The sequence below is a fragment of the Sus scrofa genome, chromosome 13 (genome assembly GCF_054392235.1).
Source record: "Sus scrofa isolate SSC_HxYL_T2T_F1_AM1 chromosome 13, Sscrofa_HxYL_maternal_Yorkshire_Landrace_v2.0, whole genome shotgun sequence".
Taxonomy (NCBI): Eukaryota; Metazoa; Chordata; class Mammalia; order Artiodactyla; family Suidae; genus Sus; species Sus scrofa.
Genome location: NC_139395.1, coordinates 131,297,304 through 131,316,026, shown reverse-complemented (window position 1 = coordinate 131,316,026; position 18,723 = coordinate 131,297,304). Strand labels below are relative to the sequence as shown.

Here is an 18,723-nt window from a genome sequence, read left to right as displayed (position 1 = left end):
TAAAGTTCCCATTGTGTCTCAGTGGTCTAAGGATCTAGTGTTGCCACAACCTGTGGTGTAGGTCGCAGATGCTCTTTGGTTCCAGTGTTGCTTTGGCTGTGGTGTAGGCCCACAGATGCAGCTCCAGTTTGACCCCTAGCTTGGGAACTTCCATATGCCATAGATGCGGCCATAAAAAAAAAGAAAAATTCACGCAAAACAGTATCATATACTATTTTAGGAGACATGAGTATATTTAAGAAAATCATTAAAACATGGATTAGTAAGGTATAAATTCATGACAATGGTTGAATTCAGAAAAGGAATGTGGGGATTGAGATTGGGGAAGTGATCAAAGACGGCTTCAAAGTTAACTAAAAAGCTTTGTTTCTTTTATAAAATAAATTAAGCAAAAAATAGCAAAATATAAATCTTTACTCATCCAACAAGCATTTACATATAGGCTGTAATATTCCTCTCTGTAGTTTTCTGTATTTTTTCCATCTTAAAATTAAAGATAGAAATGATCATTAGCCACCTTTACTCATTTCATGGTGCCCAAAAGAAGGTACAAACTTCCAGTTATATGATAAATAAGTCCTGGGGATGGTAACTATAGTTAATAATCCTATATCATATATTTGAAAGTTGTTAAAAAGGTAGGTCTTAAGAGTTTTCAAAAGAAAAACAATTGTGGAGTTCCCATTGTGGCTCAACAGAAATGAATCTGACCAGCATCCATGAGGATGCAGGTTTGATTCCAGACCTCGCTCAGTGTGCTAAGGATCTGGTGTTGGAGTGAGCTGTGGTATAGGTTGCAGACGTGGCTGTTGTGTAGACCAGTGGCTACAGATCCAGTTTGACCCCTAGCCTAGTAACCTCTATATGCTGTGGGTGCAGCCCTAAAAAGACAATAAAGAAAAAAAATAGTTGTAACTATGTGAGGTTATGAAGGTTAACTAAAGTTATTGTGTTAATCACTTTGCAATATATACACATATCAAATTGTTTTATACCTCAAACTAACACAATGTTATATGTAAATTATACCTCAATACAAAGAAAAAAATAAAAATGATCATTAAGGAATAGATTAGAATGCTGAATCTCACACTTTCCACCTTCCAAGACCACTTTTCTTATTCATAATCCCTCTTCAGTGGACTTTATACACTGGAAGATTTTGTTCAACAAGTTGCGTTTATTAAATATAATTCATTTCCTCACTTTTCTTTTAAAAAATGTGAATGCCAATAAGAGCTTATCACCAGTTTGAGATAAACATTCATAGAGGTATATGACATAGTGACTGTCATTTTGCCCAGATTTATATTTGCACTGCATATTGTGAAGTTGAAGAATGTTGAGAAATTGATGAAGGGGCTGGTAGGGTAGTCTGGGTGACAGCCCAGCTCCTCATCTCCAGACAGTGCTGCTGTTCTCTGCTCTTCATTAACCATTTGATGACTCTTGTAAAGGGATGACAGACTTTTTTTTTTTTTTTTTTTTTTTTTTTACAGATCTAGCTATATTCAAGGTTAATGTTCTTATTCTGACTATGCTATGTAATGAAATTTAGAGTTTATTGGGGGATGTGTGAAAATTTATGCTGATAGCTATGATCAAGAATTCAAAAGTTAATTAAGGGGACATAAAGATATATCTTTAGTTATAATATGTAGCATGTCATGAGATATTATATACTGTAATGTATCCATGGAGAGGAATCATGACATTGCTAGGATCATCTTGGGAATGCGGAAGGTGTGATATAACTCCAGGCAAAGCAAAGAAACTTTGACATTTTAGTTATTAGTCCTTCAGTCTCATTATGGGCAAATATATGATTACTATTATTAATTTTTTTTTTTTTTTGGTCTTTTTAGGGCCGCACCCATGGCATATGGAGGTTCCCAGGCTAGGGGTCAAATTGGAGCTGTAGCTGCTGGCCTGTGCCACAGCCCCAGCAATGCTCGATCCTAGCCATATCTGCAACCTACACCACAGCTCAGGGAAATGCCAAATCCTTCACCCACTGAGTGAGTACAGGGATCGAATCTGTATCCTCATAGATGCTAGTCATGTTCACTTCTGCTGAGCCACAATTGGAACTCCGTACATGATTACTGTTTCAACTTTTAAAATATTTAAAGTAATTCAAAGACTTCCATCACTATCTTTGTCAGCCTCTAGTTTGTGAGGGATTTCAGGTTGGGAACAACTACTCTCAGAGGGATCTAATTAATGTTTTTTGAATCCATTAGCAATAATGTTTTGTCTTCAGAAAAGTTCAGTCACTTCATAAATACGACTGTTTTTTTCATTTTGTCCAAATTTAGGAGTTCAATAGAAAAGCAAGAAATCACAAAATACAAATTTGGCATGAAAAAATGGAATATAGGCACATGAAGATGTACCATTATATGAAAGAAAAAAAGAAAGACAGTGACAGGCATCTAAAATTCATTAGTATGATAAAGTTTGAATTGGGGAAAAGTGTTGAAATCATCATAATAAAATTATAAAGGAAGACCAAGGAAGCTAAGACCATAATTTCCCACAGAAATTCTAAACTGAATAAAGGAAATCACTATTAATTTATATTTGCAAGTCACCCTAACTTACTCATCATTCACAGTCCTGGTACACGTTTGGCAGTGTATGAGATGCCTGCCAATGATACTGGCTGAGAGGAGAGACTATTCATGCTAGAGCTGATATAATGTGCCAGATTTCAGAGGTAATCTTAGGTCACCAGTCCCAGGCTAAATATCCTCACTGTAAAAAGACTGCTAAGTGCAGTGGATAGGGGAATGGGGGAAGGGGACCCTTAAGCCCCTAAACTTGATCAAGTCTCCTGCAATAGTCATGACTCCAGTTGGATTTATTTCTGTGTGACTCCAGAAGGCTCTGCCTGCTAATGACAACTCATTTAGCAGAATGACAGTTGTTTGATGCTCACACAGAATGCAGCAAGCATTGCCTGATAATGTGCTCCACTCCTTTTAATAGCCTTGCTGCAAGAGCATCTTTACTACAAGGAGCATTAGAATTAAATGTGAGCTATCAATGAAGGAAAAACTCTCACTATCAAAAAATAGCCTAAAAAAAGTGCAAGCAAGAAAAAAACCTCTGAGAAATAATATAATGCTTTACTCAACTAGGTAAAAATGAATGCTACAACCTTCAAATCCATGGAATACCCACATAGTAGGAGTTTTGGGCCATGGATAAATCAACATAAATTCTTACTTGCATTCATTTAAGATTGCACAGGACCAGTTCTCACAGGGAATATGGCTCTTTTAGGCTGTCCATCTGTACGCAGGCACACTATTATGCACAAATGTATTTGGATGATTTAGAATTTAGATAGCAGAGAGTCTGGATTCTGAAATAGCTTTATGTAAACTTTAATAAAAATGAAAACATGGATTCTGTACTACCATTTTGGCCACCATTTGACTGATTTTCTTGGATGAGATTTTGAAGACTAGTTTGATTTACTATTTTTTTAACCCATCAAAGTAGGACTGGAGATGAAAGGATAACGATCACTGACATTTCTGCTGCTCTACTTGCCTCATTAAAGTGATTTGATCTGTAAACAGAATGCCGTTTTTGTTTAGCTGCTTGAATGATAACTATTACAAGATTTTTTCTTATAAAATATTAAAAGAAAAATTGCTATTCATGTTTTATATTGCAGGGAAGAGTGATTTGTTCAGAATTTTCATTTTGGTGAAAAATGTTGCTGCTTTTTCAGAACTCCAATTCCCTTTTGTAGAAATGCACAGTTGGCTAGGTGAGCATAAACAAATGTGAAACTGTATACTGAGAGATGCTACATTAAGAAAATGAAATAAATTTAATGGCAGTCAGAAAATAACATTCTCTGTCACTCTCTGAAGAAAAGGATAATATGTTTCCTTGTGTCAGAGTCCTCCTGGTATAAAAAGGCCTAGACTGCATCTCTGGGTGTTTATTACTTCTCCTGATCTGAGACCTCATTCATAAACCCTAGAAAGTTAGGTGTTTTTACTGCCTTACATTGCCTCATTCTTATTTAGTCTAGGACAAGGTATTTTTTTTTTTTAATGTTTAAAACCAGTCATTTGATGTGGTCCCTTACTAACACTTTCCTTTTGGGGAACCACCAAAGAAATCTTCCTGTTCTGTGTGTCCTAGTGGGAGACCATTGCTAGATTCATTCCTTTGTTGAGAATGGAGACTTCAAGGGAACAGAGTTGGTGGAGAGTCTTTATGGAATTCCTTCAAGAAGAATAACTTTCCTTTTACCTACTGGCAAGTAGTAATCTGACTTCTCTCTCAAGGCTAAGTCTATTTGTCCTATTATTTCTGATTCATAACACTTCTTAGAAGGCAGAGGGGGTTCTACCACATTCTTCTGTGCCCCAATTACGTGGGCATATGATGAGGATAAGTACGTAAAGATGATTCTGCAGGCTCCCTGTTGCGATAGGATCTCCCTGGTTATTTTCCCTGTCTTTAATAACAAATGTATACATACATAAGGTATATGAGGTGATGGTTCGATCTACATATACGTAATGAAATGATTACAACAGTCATGCTGATTAATGTATCATTTCCACGCATTGTGGGGGACAACACCTGAAATCTACTCTTAGCAAATTCCCAGTAGTCTTTGCTTGAAAGAGTCTTATTTTTTCTCCTTCTAGTTATTGCTGTCTCAATGTTTAAATTTTAACTTAAGTATACTTTTTTTTTTTAAGAAAAGCTTTCACAAATTTCCAACCCAGGTTAATTAATGTGTGTGTGTGTGTGTGTGTGTGTGTGTGTGTGTGACCGAATGTGTGTTTTACACACTCTAAAATCATGTTTTTCTTCCACACAAAAAACTTACTTCAGTGATTATCAACATGCTTATTTGTATTATTAGACTTTAAGCTCAATGAGACTAGGGGTTGTTTCTGTTTTAACTGCTTGTTATGTCAGGTACATAGCATAGTCCCTGTTGCTTAAGAAGTATATGGTAAAGTGTTGTTGAATGGATATGAACATGAATTAACAAGAGTTGGTAAGCAAAAAATTTCTAGCCGGTATCTGTTATTTTAATGTAGTAACAGAAAATAAAATAATTTTATCTCTAATATAACTACAAGCATTGATGTTGGTCTGTAAAAAAAAAACTGTTTGATACTTTTGATATGTTTAAAAGGAAGGTATAATACACCAGAGACTACTTCTCCAATTACAATAATAATCCATTAGTTTCTTAAAAAAATTTTTTAAAAACCTCAGAATTACATTGGTTTATTCCTGCTGCTTATAATATAAGTGCTTAACTGCTCTTCAATTTATGTTGGATGGGTAAATACTGGCAGGGAGAAGTCTGTAGAATAGAAAGTGCTCTGACACCCAGACAACTGTGTCAAGATTCAGTTTTATTTAATTATTGTCAACATAACATCAGGTATATGCAGTGTAGGGGGAAGGATTGCCTGGTGAAGAATAAGAGACTGTCTTGGGTAATATAAGATGACCTAACTCTCACAGAAGTTACTACTAGGATGAGTAAGAAAAGTGATTCCTGCCATTAACCCAGAATCCTTTTAAAGGAAGGTATTATTTGCTTCTGTCCCAAATACATCATTTTCTGACACACACCTTATGTTCCAGAGATATTGAATTCCTTACCCTTCCCTAAACACAGCTCTTATCACACCCAGGGACTATGTATATGCCTATCTTCCATCCTGCTTTTCCTTCTCATTATGACTGAAATAAGACAGTCTTTGAAGAGTCAATGTAGACAAACTTCGTAAGTGCTTCTGGATAAATTTTTATGTGTCTTGTTTGGTAGTTATTTTATTTATCTTCATGTTAAATGTATCTATATATCTGTTTTCTCTATCTTATCATCATTCACCTTGGATAATTGTTCTTGATTTGTATATATTTTATTCTCACCCTCACAATTTTTTCCTCCCCTAAGCAGTTTCACCTATGGTAACCATAAGATTGGTTTTGAAATCTGTGAGTTTTTTTTCCCTTTTTTAAATAAGTCATTTCATATCATTTTAATTAGATGCCACATATAAGTGATATGGTATTTGTGTTTTTCTGTCTTTACTTATGATGGTAATCTCTAGGTTCCTCCATGTTGCTGCAAATGGCATTATTTTATTCTTTGTAATGGCTGAATAATATCCCATTGTGTATATGTATCATTCCTTCTTTATCCATTCCTCTAACAATGGACATTTAGGTTGCCCCCTTGTCTTGGCTGAACAGTGCAGCAGTGAACATTGGAGTGCATGTATCTTGGTGAATTAGAGTAGTCTCTGGATATATGCCCAGGAGTGGAATTGCTGGATCATATGGTAGTTCTATGTTTAGTTTTTTAAGGAACCTCCATACTGTCCTCCTTAGTGATTGCACCAATTTTCATACCTACCAACAGTGTAGGAGGGTTCCTTTTTCTCCACATCCTCTCCAGCATTTATTGTTTATAGACTTTTTCAAGGTGGTCATTCTGACTGGTATGAGATGATACTTCATTGCAGTTTTGCTTTACATTTCTGTAATAATTAGTGATGTTGAACATATTTTTATGTGTCCATTGTCCATGTGCAGTGACCAATCCCTAACTCACTGAGCCACGAGAGGACTCCCTTAAGCCTCCTCATATTTCCTCATTTCTGTTTTCCATGCCACTTCATTCCTGCAGCTAACTATTTGGTTCATGCTCTTTTACGGACCACATCTCTCTCTCTCTCTGATAGATATTCCACTCATAATTTTCTTCCTCTTTTTATAACTGTCAAATTTTCTTTGATTTTCTGATCTCAATATTTATGTATCAAAAATCTGATCTTTTTTCTTTTTTTGTTACTCAATGAATTTATTACATTTTTAGTTGTACAATGATCATCACAATCCATTTTTATAGTATTTCCATCCTGCACCCCCAGTGTATCCACCCTCCCCCCAAACTCCCTCCTTTGTAAACCATAAGTATTTAAATGTCTATGAGTCAGTATCTGTTCTGCAAAGAAGTTCATTCTATCCTTTTTTCAGATTCCACATGTTAGTGATGGCATTTGATGTTGGTGTCTCATTGTATGGCTGACTTCACTTAGTATGATAATTTCTGGGTCCATCCATGTTGCTAAAAATGCCATTACTTCATTCCTTCTAATGGCTGAGTAATATACCACTGTGTATATGTACCACATCTTCTTGATCCATTCCTCTGTCAATGGACATTTAGGTTGTTTCCATGTCTTGGCTGTTGCAAATAGTACTGCAGTGAACACTGGAGTACATGTGTCTTTTCGAGTCATGGTTTTCTCTGGATAGATGCCCAGGAGTGGGATTGCTGGATCAAATGGTAGTTCAATTTTTAGTTTTCTGAGGAGTCTCCATGCTGTTTTCCACAGTGGTTGCACCAATTTACAATCCCACCAACAGTGTAATAGGGTTCATTTTTCTCCACACCCTCTCCAGCACCTATTGTTTGTAGACTTTTTGAGGATGACCATTCTGGCTGGTGTAAGGTGGTACCTCAGAGTGGTTTTGATTTGCATCTCTCTAATGATGAGTGATGTTGAACATCTTGTCCTGTGTTTTTTGGCCATCTGTATGTCTTTGGAGAATTGTCTATCTAGATCTTCTGCCCCTTTTTTGATGGGGTTGTTTGTTTTTTTGGCCTTGAACTGCAAAAGGTGTTTATACATTTTGGAGATTAATCCTTTGTCAGTTGATTCATTTGCAGAGATTGTCTCCCATTCTGTGGGTTTCCTTTTCATTTTGTTAAAGGTTTCCTTTGCTGTGCAGAAACTTTTAAGTTTAATGAAGTCCCATTTGTTTATTTTTGTTTTTATTGTCAATACTCTAAGAGGTGAATCTGAGAAGATGTTGCTGTCACTTATGTCAGAGAGTGTTTGGCCTATGTTTCCCTCTAAGAGTTTGATAGTGTCTGGTCTTATATTTAGGTCTTTAATCCATTTGGAGTTTATTTTTGTGTATGGTGTTAGGGAGTGTTCTAATTTCATTCTTTTACATGTGGCTGTCCAGTTTTCTCAGCACCACTTATTGAACAGGCTGTCTTTCCTTCTCTGTGTATTTTTGCTTCCTTTGTCACAGATTAGTTGACTGTAGGTGCATGGGTTGAATTCTGGGCTTTCTATCCTGTTCCACTGATCTATAATTCTGTCTTTGTGCCAGTACCATATGGTTTTTATGACTGTTGCTTTGTAGTATAGCCGAAGTCCAGGAGCCTGATTCCTCCAGCTCCATTTTTCAGGATGTCTTTGGCTATTCTGGGTCTTTTTTGCTTCCAAACGAATTTTAAAATCCGTTGTTCAAGTTCTTTGAAAAATGTCCTTGGTAATTTGATAGGGATTGCATTGAATCTGTAGATTGCTTTGGGTAGAATACTCATTTTGATAATATTGACTCTTACAATCCACGAGCATGTATGTCTTTCCATCTGTTTATTTCATCTTTGATTTCCTTCATCAGTATCTTATAGTTTTCAAAGTACAGTTCTTTTGTCTCTTTAGGTAGGTTTACTCCTAGGTATTTTATTCTTTTGGATGCTATGGGAAACAGGATTGCTTCCCTAATTTCTCTTTCTGATCTTTCATTGTTAGTATATAGAAATGCTGTCGATTTCTGTGTATTAATTTTATATCCTGCGACTTTGCCAAATTCATTGATGAGCTGTAACAGTTTTCTGGTAGAGTCTTTAGAATTCTCTAGGTATAGTATCATGTCGTCTGCAAATAGGGATAGTTTTATTTCTTCCTTTCCAATTTGGATTCCTTTTATTTCTTTGACTTCTCTGATTGCTGTGGCTGGGAATTCCACAACTATGTTGAATAGTAGTGGTGAGAGTGGACATCCTTGTCTTTTTCCTGATCTCAGCGGGAATTCTTTCAACGTTTCACCTTTGAGAATGATGTTAGCTGTGGGGTTGTCATATATGGCCTTTATTATGTTGAGGTATGTTCCCTCTGTGCCCACTTTCTGAAGGGTTTTTATCAGAAATGGGTATGGGATTTTGTCAAAGGCTTTTTTTGGTGTCTATTGAGAGGATCATATGTTTTTTATTCTTCAGTTTGTTAATGTGGTGTATCACCCTGATGGATTTCCGGATATTGAAGAACTCTTGCATCCCTGGGATAAATCCCACTTGATCATGATATACAATCCTTTTAATGTATTGTTGGATGAGGTTTGCTAGTATTTTGTTGAGGATTTTTGCATCTCTGTTCATCAGTGAAACTGGCCTGTAGTTTTCTTTTTTTGTGGTATCTTTGTCTGGTTTTGGTATCAGGGTGATGGTGGCCTTATAGAATGAGTTTGGGAGTATCCCTTCCTCTGCAGTTTTTTGGAATAGTTTCAGAAGGATAGGTGTTAGCACTTGTCTAAATGTTTGATAGAATTCGCCTGTGAAGCCATCTGGTCCTGGACTTTTGTTTGTTGGAAGTTTTTTAATCACAGTTTCAATTTCAGTTCTTGTGATAGGTCCATTCATTTTTTTCTATTTCACCTTTGTTTAGTCTTTGAAGATTGTACCTTTCTAAGAATTTGTCCACTTATTCTAGGTTTTCCTTTTTTGGCATGTAGTTGCATATAGTAGTCTCTTATGATCCTTTGTATTTCTGTGATGTCTGTTGTTACTTCTCCTTTTCCATTTCTAATTTTATTGATTTGAGTCCTCTCTCTTTTTTGCTTGATAAGCTTGGCTAAGGGTTTAATCAATTTTGTTGATCTTTTCAAAGAACCAGCTTATCATTTCATTGATCTTTTCCATGGTTTTCTTCATTTCTATTTCATTGATTTCCTGCTCTCATCTTTATGATTTCTTTCCTTCTACTAATTTTAGGTCTTTTCTGTTCTTCTCTCTTGAGCTGCTCTAAATGTAAAGTCAACTTGTTTATTTGAGCTGTTTCTTGTTTCCTGATGTGGGCTTGTATTGCACTAAACTTTCCTCTTAGAGCAGCTTTTGCTGCATCCCATAGGTTTTGGAGTGTGGTATCTTTCTTGTCATCTGCTTCTAGGTATTTTTTAATTTCTTCTTTGATTTCTTCAGTGATGCATTGGTTGTTTAGTAGCATGTTTTTTCAGTTTCCACGTGTTTGTGTTTTTTGCAGTTTTTTTCTTGTTTATTTCCAGTCATATAGCATTGTGGTCGGAAAAGATGGTTGATATGATTTCATTTTTCTTAAGGATACTAAGTTTTGATTTGTAGCCCAGGATGTGATCAAGTTTAGAGAATGTTCCATGTGCACTTGAGAAGAATGCGTATTCTGTTGCTTTTGGATGGACTGTCCTATAAATATCTATTAAGGCCATCTGGTCTAATGCTTCATTCAGGGCCTGTGTTTCTTTATTGAATTTCTGTCTGGGTGATCTGTCCATTGCTGTCATTGCGGTGTTAAAGTCCCCCACTATTATTGTGTTATTGTCAATTTTTCCTTTTAAGGTTGTTAGCAGTTGCCTTATATATTGTGGTGATCCTATGTTGGGTGTGTAGATATTTAAAATTGTTGTATCTCCTTCTTGGAATGATCCTTTGATCATTATGTAATGACCTTCCTTGTCCCTTAAAATATTCTTCATTTTAAAGTCTATTTTGTCTGATATGAGTATTGCTACTCCAGCTTTCTTTTGATTTCCATTTATATGGAATATTTTCTTCCATCCTCTCACTTTCAATTTGTATGTGTCTCTAGAAGTGAAGTGGGACTCTTGAAGACAGCATATATATGGGTCTTGTTTTTGTATCCATTCAGCCAGTCTGTGTCTTTGGGTTGCAGCATTTTCCATTAACATTTAATGTATTTATTGATATGTATGTTCTTATTTCCATTTTATTAATTGCTTTGGATTTTTTTTTTTTTTTTTGCTGTTCATTTTTCTTTCCTTCTTCTTTTGTTCTCTCCTCTTTTGGTTTGATGACTGTCTTTACTGTTGTATTTGAGTTGATTTTTCTTATTTGTGTATGTATCAATTATAGATGTTTGGTTTGCAGTTACCCTAAAGTTTTGATATAGAAGTCTATATGTATATGAGATTGTTTTAAGTTGTTGGTCTCTTATTTGCAAGTTCATCTCCAGTGTTCTGCATTTTTACCCACCTCTTCTCATGATTTCTGATTTTGGTGGCATAATTGTGCATGGATGATTTCTTATCTTTACTGTATATATACCTTTACTGGTGAGCCTTATCGTTTGTGGAATTTTTGTTTCCTGTTGCTGTGTTTTCTTTTATGCCTAGAGAAGTTCCTTTAGTATTTGTTGTAAGGCTGGTTTAGTGTTGCTGAATTCTCTCAGCTTTTGCTTATCTGTGAAGGTTTTGATTTCTCCTTCAAATCTGAATGAGAGTCTTGCTGGGTAAAGGAATCTTGGTTGGAGGTTTTTTCCTTTCATCACATTAAGTATATCATGCCACTCCCTTCTGTTGGCAGAGTTTCTGCTGGAAAAAAAGCTGCTAATAACCTAATTGGGGTTCCCTTGTATGTTACTTGTTTCTTTTCCCTAGCTGCTTTCAAGATTTTCTCTTTGTCTTTAATTTTGGTCAGTTTCATTAATATGTGTCTTGGGGTATTCCTCCTTGGGTTTATTTTATATGGTATTTGTTTTGCTTCCTAGATTTAAGTGTGTGGTTCCTTTCCCATGTTAGGGAAGTTTTCCTCTATTACCTCTTTGAATATTTTTTCTGTCCCCTTCTCTCTCTCTTCTCCTTCTGGTACCCCTATAATATGGATGTTGGTGCATTTAACATTGTCCCAGAGTTCTCTGAGACCCTCTTCCTTTGTTTTCAATCTTTTTTTCTCTTTTCTGTTCCACCTCCATGATTTCCACTGATCAGTCCTCCACCTTGCTTATTCGTTCTTCTGCCTCCTGTATTCTGCTGTTGGCTGCTTCTAATGAATGTTTTATATCACTTATTGTATTTTGCATCTTTTCTTGCTTAAGTTTTATATCTTGTCTTTCTTTGCTCAGTGTTTCCTGTAAATTATCCATCTTTGCCTCCAGTTTATTTCCAATGTCTTGTATCATCTTCAGCATCAACAGTCTCAAGTCTTTTTCCTGGAGGCTGAGAATCTCCTGATCACTTAGCTGTTTTCTGGAGTTTTTCCTTTCTCCCTCTTCTGAGTTACAGTTCTCTTTCTATTCATTTTTATAGGTTTTTCCACATGTGGTGACCTTTTTACAGATAATAGAGTAGTATCCTCTCTTACTTCTGTTGTCTGCCCTGTGGCTGAAGTTTGTATGGGGGCTTGTTGTAGGCTTCTTGATGGGAGGGACTGATGCCTGCCCACTGGTAGGTACAGCTGACTCCCATCCCTCTGGTGGGTGGAGTTTTGTCTCTCTGTGAGATTAGAGGTGGCTGTGTGCCTGGAGGGTCTTTAGGCAGCCTGTTTACTGATGGGTGGGGCTGTGATCCCACCTGGATTATTGTTTGGCTTGGGGCTTCTCAACATGGATGGGTGGGGCCAGATTTTCCCAAAATGACCACCTCCAGAGAAAGGCACACTGATGAATATTCCCAAGAGCTCTGCTTCCAGTGCCCTTCCCCCACAACAAGCCACAGTCACCCCCTGTTTGCCCAGGAGATCCTCATAGAATTGCAGTCAGGTCTGACCCAGATTCCTGTAGAGACTTTGCTTTGACCTGGGACCCAGTGCACATGAAAGTCTGTGTGTGCCTATTAAGAATGAGATCTCTATTTCCCCCAGTCCCATGAAGCTCCTGCACACAATCCCCACTGGCCTTCCATGCCGATGCTCCAGGGGCTCTTTTTCCTGGTGCCAGAACCCTACACGTTGGAGTTTGGTGTGGGGCTCAGAAATCTCACTCCTATATGTGAGTCTCTGTGATACAGTTACTTTCCAGTCTATGGCACTTCCCACCTGGGAGGTATGATGTTGTGTATATCATGTAGTTGACTCTCCTACCTCTTGATGTGGCCTCCTCTTTGTCTTCCGGAGCAGGTTATCTTTCTGAAAGTTTCTGGTGCATTTAGTTGAAGATTCCTCAGCATTTGATTGTAAATTTTGTTGTTTTTAGGAGAGAAATTGAGCTCCAGTCCCTCTGTTCTGCCATCATAATCCCATCTCTGATCCTTTCATCTAAGTAAAAACAAAGACTCTTTACTAACTCTTTTGTGCTTTGTTCCCATTCACTTACCTTGTATTATTTTCTTAGCAGCTGAAGTGTTAAGATCTACTTTAGGATCACCCTTTCCCTCTGCTTCTGCCTCCATCATTGACTTAGATCCAGTTTTCTCAATGGCATTATTATGCCCTTCTAACAGCTTTAAATGCTTCTCCTCAGCCCTTTCATTCCTTGACATCTCAGTGATATTTTTCTGTTGACAAATTCAATTCTTCCCACCCTCCATTTGCCATTCTTTTCACTGATACAGAATGGTTCCTGTTTCTCTTCTACTTCATTTCCACTGTCTCCATCTCCTCCTTCTTCTCCAGTCTATCAACCATCTGAAGTTCCCAAATTTGCTTCTCGGTCTCCTGTCCTAAAACTTTATTTTATAAAGCTTTTGTCCTCTCTTTCTGTTTTAAGTCTTCATCTATTAATAAATTACTCCAAATTCCTAATCTTTTGGCAGATCTCTCCATCAAGCTCTAGACCTTTAGTTCAAATACCCAACAGGAACTGAAATATTCAGTGTGACTATAACCAAACTTCTCAATTACGTCCTTAAGAATCCCGCATTTCTTCTCATCCTCATTTCAGGTTTTATCACCAGTCCTCCTGTAAGTAGGAATTCTTAGAGCTAACAACAAAGCTCAATACACTTTCATATAGGTTTCCTGTTTTTATTGTCTTCCTGCTTATGTCCCACATGTGTGAATTTAGCTTCCTCCCAGCTTATTTTCTATCTCTCATATCCCATTTTTCCCAGACCATATTTACCATTCTCCAACTCCTTACTGCCTTGAGTAACTTTACTATGTAATTGGGTTCATAGTATTAATGATAGATTATTAATAGATTATTATCTGAAAGACTATCCATTTACTAAATTATAATAACAGTCTTAATAAGTGCACTGTACTGTCTCTTACAACTTTCAATAATTTTATTGCCATTTTAAAATTGAGGTATAGTTGATTTATAATGTTGCCTTAGTTTCAGATGTACAACAGAGTGATTCAATATTTTTAGATTATATTCCCTTCATTATAAAATATTAGCTATATTTCCTGTGCTATACCATATATCTTTGTAGCTTATTTACTTTATATGTAGTAGTTTGTACCTTAAAAAAAACCCTAAATGTTGTTTGTAACTCATGCCCCAAAATAAATATAAACACACAGCAAACACACAGCAAACATACAGGCTGTTAGGTAAATAGAGAGTTGTAAATGATTAGGCATGACTGCATATCCATCTGTTGGTGATGGACACAGTTGCTCTGGCATTCACATCTGTAGCCATTTATGGAAATTTATAGGTAGAGTTTGTGAAAGCAGCTTTACTACTGCCTAATTCTCCAGCACCATTGCAAGGCCTAGCATTTTGCGTGTGAGTATTTTATGACTTCTTTCTCACTCATACCTCCAAATGGGTAAGAAATTATAATGTCTACCAGTTTTTCTGGCATCTCTGGCTTCACAGTAAGAGAAAATAATAAACCAAAACATAACAGCTATAACGCTATTAATTTTTACTTTAAGCAATGTGAATAACATGTAGCAAGTCAAGAGTCCATCATTAGGTGATTGGAAAGATGTGCTTGTTAGTCTGTCTTCATACATGAGCCTTTTGTGGAGAATTCAGATTGTACACTCATATCTTTTTTTAATCAACAACAGTATCCTTTAAACTATCTTTTTGGTTTTTTTTACATAGCAAATGAATTCTTTTTTAATTTTCAAAATTAAAGTGTAATTGATTTACAATAGTCTGGCAATTTCAAAATTAAAATATAATTGATTTACAATAGTCTGGAAACAGCAAAGTCACCCTGTCATACATACATACATATATATATTCTTTTTCTCACATTCTCTTCATGTTCTATCACTCTAAACTATCTTAGATCTAAAATTTTTCTTTTGCATGTAATTTAAAAACTTTAATCATTACATTACACCATTAAAAAAGCTTGGTAAGTAATGAAAAGAAAAAAAAGTACATAAACACACTAATCCAATCCATGTCTGACAGTTTTCTGTATTTCCTTCCAGTCTTTTTTTTTTTTCACATTTGTGTGTCTTGCATACCTGTCACCATAGTGTATATATGCTTTTTTTCCTCTGAAATTTAAAGGCAACATTGTATCATAAATATCTTTCCTCTGTATAAACTACATAATTTCCATGCTTCTCTGATGATTTTTTTTTTTAAGGAAAAACAAGATCTAATAAGTGAGCTGGACAAAATCCAAGGACTTAGGCCAAAGGCTTTTTCCTCTGTCACTGGTGATAGGCCAGCTGCCCATTAACTCTTCACACATCTAGTCACTGTGCCACTCACTAGTATGTGCTTTTTTTTTTTTTTCTACAATAATTAATTTACAGGGAATAATTAAGACTCATTGACTTGAGATTAAAAAAAAATTAGAATTGGCTCTCTATGAGAGATTCTCCCTTGTTTAATGCCAACAGAGAAAAAAGGATTATATTTCTATCTGTGAAATAAATTCTCAGACATCTAAACATGTTCATGCTGAGAAGGAAACAACCATTTCAGTGTTTAGAGATGCAAGAAATTTGATCTTTTTCCTTTGGCATTGCTGTCATATTCTGCTATCATCTTGGGCTATCAGAACTGTCCCACTGCTTATAAATCCTTTTCATCTGTGTTCATTAGTTGCTGCATCAGAAGTCCTACCTCTCAGTTAGTTTGTAATTTAAATTAAAAAAATAGATTTGGGTTAAATGTAGATTTGTTTTCCTTTATTTTGTGTAATGCCATTAATTCCCCTTATATTTAAATTAGTTCTTTGCTGTATTTATTTGTATCCTTCATAATGCCCTATGCCATCTGTGTGATCCAAATTATATTTTAGTTCTTATTTGGGGATTATTATTAGAAAAACAGTTTTATTTTATTATTATTCATTATTATTTCTCATTTTATTTAAAAGTCATTATTTTAGTGACTATTTCTATAAATTCTAATTTTATTTGAAGATATACCCACCTTCATGTATCCATCCATGCCCACGCATCTGTCCATTCTTGCATTCTTCCATTTATTTATTTATTTACTTACTTATTCACTTATTTATTAAGAGTCCTCCTTTCTGGTAGGCAAATGCTAGTTGTTTTCCAATTCAGAGAAAGAGCCCATTCAGTCAAGTAACTACTTGTGACCTATTGATTTTTTCCAAAACATCTGTGCATGAAATCAGAATCTGTATCCTTGAAATGAAGTTTTTGTGGAGCACCTCCTGTTGATAATATAAAATATATTTTTCCCAACTATCATTTAAGATTTTCTTTTCCATACCTTTATTTTAAAAGCTCACAAGGTTTGTTTCCTAAACTGATATATACTGGAATTAAACTGACATTATTTTTATTTAGAGAATAAGGTGTTTCTTTATCCATATGCTAGTTGTCGTTATGTTTCATTGTCTTTCCTAACACTGTGAATGTCTGAAATTTTGGCTTACTTGAATGCCATTGTGCAGTTACTAGAACTTCTTTTCTTTCTTTTTTTTTTTCTGGTCTCATTTTCATTAATCTTTTTTTTTTTTTTTTCCCCTGCTCTGTATGTGGAGGCAAACAGTTAATTTTATTTTCTCACATTGTTCAATTCTTTCCTCAAAATACTTTTCACTGTCAGGTTATTCTCTAACAGTCCTTAAATACAGATTCAAGGAATTGCAAACAGTTATTCTGGCATAATAATGACTGATTAATTAACCAGCTCTTTGTTGTCAGTTTATTACATTTTATTTATTTGTTTGTTTATTTATTTATTTATGTTTTAGGGCAATTTGTATGGCATATGGAAGTTCCTAGGCTGTGGGTTTAATCGGAGCTATACCTGCTGGCCTATGACACATCCACAGCAATACAGGGTCAGAGTGGTGTCTGTGACCTACACTATAGCTCAGGGAAACACTGGATCCTTAACCCACTGAATGAGGCCAGGTTTCAAAACTGCATCCTCATGGATACTAGTCAGTTTTATTACTGCTGAGCTGCAACAGGGAACTCCAGTTTACTACATTTTAAATGAGACAATACTGGATGGAAGCCAGGTAAGTATTGTTAGCGATATTATAATTCTTTCTTCTCTGGATCACTGTGGCAGATCTCCTAATGATTTTTTTTTTTCATGTATTTTATAGGAAAAAATGTGTTTCTTCACAAGAATATTTTGAATCTAATATCAATCATCCTTTTCCACTCTTCCTAGAGTTATGTCCCCTTTGCCTAGTAAACGCTGGTTAAGGATGCTGCCCTTCATAATTGTCTCTTCTTATGTCAATCTAACTCTTTCAAAGTTATTCATACACACCTAGTCAATTGAGAATAAGACCATATTTTTTAGAATTTACTTAGACATATTTAGAGCATGAATAATTCCTGCTAAAGGAATATTTACTTGGGAAATAAAGCAGAATCAGCCCAAATTTCATCAAATTTGTATCGTATGATGTCTGAGGCATTCCATTTCCTTTTTTTTTTTTTTTTTTTTTTTTGTCTTTTTGCTATTTCTTGGGCCGCTCCCGCGGCATATGGAGGTTCCCAGGCTAATCGCAGCTGTAGCCACCAGCCTATGCCAGAGCCACAGCAATGCTGGAGCTGAGCTGCGTCTTCGACCTACACCACGGCTCATGGTAACGCTGGATCCTTAACCCACTGAGCAAGGCCGGGGATCGAACCCACTACCTCATGGTTCCTAGTCAGATTCATTAACCACTGAGTCATGACAGGAAGTCCATGCTAAAGTCTTAATAAGAATCAAAGTAGTAAGAATAGGAGTTCCCGTTGTAGCTCAGTGGAAACGAATCTGACTAGCATCCATGAGGATGCAGGTTCAATCCGTGGCCTCAGTCAGTGGGTTAAGGATCCCGTGTTGCTGTGAGCTGTGGTGTAGGTCACAGACATGGCTCGGATCTGTCATTGCTGTGGCTGTGGTATAAGCCAGCAGCTACAGCTCTGATTCGACCCCTAGCCTGTGTGAACCTCCATATACTGTGGGTGGGACCCTTAAAAAAAAAAAAAAAGACAAAAAAATAAAGAATCAAAGTAATAGCAATAAACCATACTGGTAGATGTTTCTTCATTGGCATGCCTGTATAGGAAAGGGGGAGAAAGTGATTTTTCCTTACAAATGCTTTAGATGGAGGAGGAAAAATTATTAATATTATTCAATCTCAATTTTTGAATACAGTCCTTTTAATATTTTGTGTGACAAAAGATGCAGAAAGCATCAAAGGTGATTTCTATTTCATTGTACAATCATTGAGAACTGAACTAGCCCATTTTATCAAAGTGAAATACTGTTTTTGCTTGAAAGAGACTATGGTTATTCAGACTTGAGTATTTGGCAGACATTTTCTTAAAAAAGAATGAAGCGAGCCTGTCAATTTAAGGAAAACAACTGATAGTATTTGTGGCCAATGATAAAAAATTGAGCTTTCAAGTCAAAATCAGAATTTTGAAAACATGTATCCACCACCAGAAACTTGACAGCTTCTCAGTGCTTAAAGACAGGGCTGGCTACATAATTTGCAGGCTTCAGTGCAAAGTGA

The 18,723-nt window shown here is 36.0% G+C and overlaps 2 protein-coding genes across 13 annotated transcripts in view; one reads left to right on the top strand and one right to left on the bottom strand.

Annotated features, from left to right (window-relative positions):
• LOC106505748 (uncharacterized) overlaps nt 1-18,723 on the bottom strand; it is a 1,225,997-nt gene that overhangs the window by 96,029 nt on the left and 1,111,245 nt on the right. The window lies entirely within an intron of this gene.
• The window catches only part of LOC106505750 (uncharacterized), a 742,696-nt gene that overhangs the window by 450,779 nt on the left and 273,194 nt on the right, over nt 1-18,723 (top strand). The gene's annotated exons all lie outside the window — the stretch shown is intronic.